Raw genomic sequence first — 5,000 nt, forward strand, 5'->3', positions numbered from 1 at the left:
ATATATATCTATATATATATATATATATATATATATATTATAATTATGGGCCTTTCACGATCGCAAGCGATGCTCACCCCTGGGGCATCTTCGCCAATGGAGCGTCATCGAATTGGGGGTTTATTTTTGCCAGGGTGGACCCTCCCCATTCTCAGCCCCATCAGCTAGCCAAGAGAGATGGAATCTTCCCTCTTGACACACTTGGATCAAATATTTGCACATAACTATATTTGGGCATTGAACTTACGGGTTTTTACGCCACGACAAGAGGTTGCCACAGTAGGAAGTACATGCAAATACTCAATCCATTATGCACTGCATAACCCATATTTTGCATATATAAAAGGCATTGAACTTACGGGTTTTTACGCCACGCCAGAGGTTGCCACTGCAGTATATGCAAAAGATGAGATTCGACATGCAGTGCATAACCCAATTCACATATGAAGTAGAAGGCATGTCGGCTCTCTTCTTGAGAGCTTGTCCTCCTTCCTCCGTCAGGGAGACGAGAGAATCGCCGAAGATGCCTTATGAAAAGGATGTTTACAAGACTTGTCTTTACAGCTACAAAGAAACAGCCCAAGTGAAGGATTCTGACTGGTCACCAGTTGATGATGCTGCGTCATGTTCCAGAGGCATTGCGATCTTCTTGGTCCAGTCGATGGGGTTGATTGCAGGATGGGTGTGTGGGAGGTGGGGGGACCTCCCGTCGCTGGTTGCTGCTGGGGGGAGCAGCAGTGAACACCCATCCTCCAGTCAAGCCATCGAATGGGCCGAGAAGATCACAGCTCCTCTGGAACACGATGCAACATCACCAACTGGTGACAAGTCATGTTGGTTAATCAGGGGCTGTTTCCTCCTAGTGTCCTTTAGTATTCATCCTCTTCGCTCTCCTTCCAGGTCTCTTCCTCTTTACTTTCATGGCCTCCGGAGGATCTTGAAACACTCTAGCTTTACTGTTCCTTGATGAACTCCCTGACAGCGTCGTATTCTCGTCTTTCCTCAGCATCATGCAGGAGACCGTTGGCATAATTGACCTTCTGCATGATTTCCTTCCTGCGTTGTCGCTCTTCTTCAGACCCTTGGCACCTATCAGGGTTGAACTTGAGCGCCCGCTTCCTGTAGGCCCACTCTATGTCCTTCAAATTAGCCGTTTCGGCAATTCCCAGGATGTAGTAGGGGCAGCCGTGATATTGCATTCTTTGGAGGGCTTTGGCGGCTGCAACCAAATCTTCTTGACCATCTAATCCTTCAAGCTGGACCATAGCTTCGCTGTGTCTTCCAAGCAACAAGAGACACAATCCCAGTCTCAGCCTGTAGTCCGCTTGGTCGCGGGCGTCGGCCACATCCAGTACTCTGAGGAAACATTCACAAGCTTCTTCCAGGCGTCCAAGCTTGTAAAGAACGTGTTTTCCTTTCTCCTTGATCCCTCTTCAGCCAAGACATTATTCTTAGGCTTTTCTGTTTCGTTCTTCGGAAGCGACTGAACTCTGGCTTCCATGATATGGGCCTCCTTCTGCAGACCTCGATTCTCCTGCGTTTCACAACCGTGATTTTTCACTTGATCGCGATTTCTAGCGAGAACAGAGACTGGTTCTCGCTGTGAGGTTCGCAGTCTCTCCTCCAGTTCTGTGACCACCTGGTTCAGTCTCTTTCTTTCGACTTCGTGGGCCTTCACCTTCTCCTCGACTTCGTGGGCCTTCACCTTTCTCCGCGACGTACTGACAGTAGAAAATCGTTGTCTTCAGCTTGTCTCGTCAGTTCTTCCACTTTTTGTCGGTTCTCCTGACATTCTTTCTCTTTCCCTGCTAAGTGCTCATTTAGATTTTCTATCTCTTTTTCTTTCTGGTTTAATGATTCCTGCAACTCTGCGAGCTTTTTCTTCAGGTGTTCATTCTCCTCTTTAGCAGTGTCGTAGTCTTTACCTCGCTTTTCAACGTTGTGCTTTTCTTCCTGCAACTGGTCGAGTAAGTCTTCATTCGTCTGTATCAGAGCTGCTTCGTTGAAATTCACGTCGTCGATCTCATCCAGGAGGAAAAAGTTCTCCTCCTGAGCCTCCATCCACTCTTCCTTCAAGAGAGAGATCATTTCGGTGGCATAAAAAAGGTCGTCGTCGGCGTCCATCCTGGCAGTTGCAGCAGCATCTTGAGCAATCTGGAGAGTCTTCTGTCCTTCAATGCACTGATGTGCGCGGCCAAGAAGTCTTCCCAGAGCAAGAGCTGTTGCGTTATTAACAATAAATAATCCGAGGTTTCGGATTTCATTTATAACAGGTAGTAGTATCACTGATCCGGTAGGGATCAGAGCCAATAAGTTTTTCATAACAATGTTAACTGTACTAAGAGCAAACATGTGCCTTTTCTTCCACCCGTTCAAAACGTCAGAATTAGAAAATGCCGCTAGAGTTCCAGGAATTCCCCAGATCCTCATTTCGGCTTCGATGCATTTTTTTTCAGATTCCTGGCGGAGCCTCATTTAGGAAGGACTTGGAGCGACTGAAGGCTTCTCCTGAAGACTTCGACGGCTTCAGCAGAAATCATGCAAATGGAGACGACTTGAAAAGTGAGTCAATAAATAGTCTCCGTCGGTAAAGGAACTGAAAAGTCAGCTGAAAATTTTGATATTTCAGTCACAGATTATAATAGCACAAAAGAAATTGATTTTAAAAGAATTAGAATGAAGAAAAATGGGGTTTATTTTTATGCTTATTTGATGAGGGAGGAACGTAGAATTCTTTAGTTCACACACGCATATGTAATGTATATATATATATATATATATATATATATTATATATATATATATATATATACATATATATATACATATATCACTCATGCTGGCGAAAAAGGGGGTAAGTCCAAAATGGAACTTTTGAGAAAATTGCATTTAAAGTTTTCAAATGCATTCAATAAATCACTGATAGAAGATAGCGATTATGAACTCTTTACTAAATTTAAAGGATTTGAGGTTAGTTTTTCATGCACTATGAAGACATTAATATATTCAAAGTTCTTATATACTTTTAAGGACTTACCTCTCTTTGACCATTTTGTTATCAGTACATATCACTTTTTGACCAAGACTTGCCCCTTTTTTAACCACTTTTGTTATCATTACATATCATGCATATCCCTTTTAAACCTCATTGACCTACTTGTCACATAGCTCTTTTTAGGCTAATTAATGGCATTTTTATGATACTATAACTTCATTTTGTAAAGAAAATACCGCTGATGATAATTTTCATTTCTCAAGAGGGCCTATTTATTTATAATAAACGGTTAAATGACAAGTTAAGTTGGCATTGCATAATCATACACAAAAACAAAGGAATATTTTTCTCAAAAATAAAAACTTTACAATTTTTCAAAGACTCATCTAGGTATAATAAACCGTTACAGAAATACAGTTTTAGTACAGTCAATTCATTGAAGAAAATTAGGTTTCCATAAAAAAAAAAAAAAAAATTTCCCAGAGACTTACCTAGGTATGATAAAATGTTTGAAACAAAAATTTCCCAGAGACTTATCTAGGTATAATAAAATGTTGAAAAAAAAATTCCCAGAGAACTTATCTAGGTATAAATAAAATGTTAAAAAAAAAAATTCCCAGAGACTTATCTAGCATAATGAAATGTCAAAAAATTCTTCCCTCAGAGATTCATCTAGTTAAAGAATTACAACTTTAGTTAGCATTGCATAAGTGTAAAAAGCTATAAACTGCTTTTATTCAACAAAATTCCTCTAAGTCAGATCACAATCCTGACATTACTCATATCTGGTAGTGCCTTATAAAAATCGTGAAACTAGGATAACCAAAAGGCAATAGATCAATCAAGTCTTTTTTTTTTGTTTTTTTTTCTTTACTGATAGGCAGTAATGAATGATATTTCCTTTTTGACATCTATCAAATTTGGATTATCCTGTCCTCTTCTTTTCATATCTACTTGTTCAAACGCCTCCTCGTTGAAAGAGATCCTTTCTACAACAAAATTCCCATGGGGCGCTGATACCTGAACCACTGGCACTGTGACCAGTTAAACTTTGTCATTATTGCTGGGGGTTCTTTGATCTTTTTACCAGAGGGCGTTTCAAATAACTGTGCGTAATCATAAAAGTCCTCCTGAGTCATTGCATGAACCTGAAATCTTCTTCCTGCCAATCTTACCAGCTGGTACCAGTCACTGGATGGTGGATTGCAGTGGCTCTCTTTTTCTTGAGTCTTTCAATGACAGAGTGGTCGGAGTCACACTCCATGTGCGAATGACCGGAAATGAGAAATTTGTGATCGTATTGCAGTATATTAGGAAAATTTTGGACAATGCATGCATAACATAGCAGCCATATGGAATTTCAATCTGTCCGGCGCAAGCATAAGAATAAAAATTACGTGGCGGACATCACTGGGCAAATTCTGCAAGATATTCATTAGACAAGATGCTATTTGATTGGCACCTCTAGCAGCAATGGTTTCGTGCCACATAAAACAGTCCACTTTTTATTGACATTATTGTGAACAGTGGAGATTGTATGTCCACAACAAGCACATTATAAAAAACTACGGAAGACTGTAATGTATGGAGTGGGGAACAACTGTTGTAAGTCAAATGTGTTATGTTGCAAATGAGGGATTTTCGCAAGCTAACTTTGTATCATCTCTTTACGACTATAGGCATTTTCAGCTCTTAACAGACGACTTTCTTTTTCGCTTGTAGACGTTCTTTCTCTTCAGGGGTATTGGTGAGATCTAATTGCATCTTTAACACATCGCAGGTATGACATGTGTCTATTTTAGGCTGTTTGAAACTCAAGTTATGACAATGAAATCTTTTCTCATATGTAAAGCGTGTTACTGAGGACTCTGGGTAGCGTTCTTTAAACAACGAATACATTTTTGCTAATGTAAGTGGCTGATGACAAATACTTTTTGGAGGAGTGTGCCCTAGAATAATGACTCTCGTATGCTGGAAATGATTTGATATGATCATCAATTTTAGAA

The 5,000-nt window shown here is 40.2% G+C and overlaps 1 long non-coding RNA gene across 2 annotated transcripts in view; it reads left to right on the top strand.

The window, feature by feature from the left end:
- LOC135202238 (uncharacterized) overlaps window positions 1–5,000 on the top strand; it is a 362,178-nt gene that overhangs the window by 131,363 nt on the left and 225,815 nt on the right. Inside the window, exon 1 of one of the 2 annotated variants that reach the window (XR_010311694.1) lies at window positions 2,456–2,562. The exons of the other annotated variant lie outside the window; for it this stretch is intronic. This is a non-coding gene — a long non-coding RNA (uncharacterized LOC135202238). Of the gene's footprint in view, window positions 1–2,455; window positions 2,563–5,000 lie in introns of those variants that run through there. 2 annotated transcript variants of the gene reach the window in all.

Source organism: Macrobrachium nipponense, chromosome 30 (assembly GCF_015104395.2).
Source record: "Macrobrachium nipponense isolate FS-2020 chromosome 30, ASM1510439v2, whole genome shotgun sequence".
Classification (NCBI taxonomy): domain Eukaryota; kingdom Metazoa; phylum Arthropoda; class Malacostraca; order Decapoda; family Palaemonidae; genus Macrobrachium; species Macrobrachium nipponense.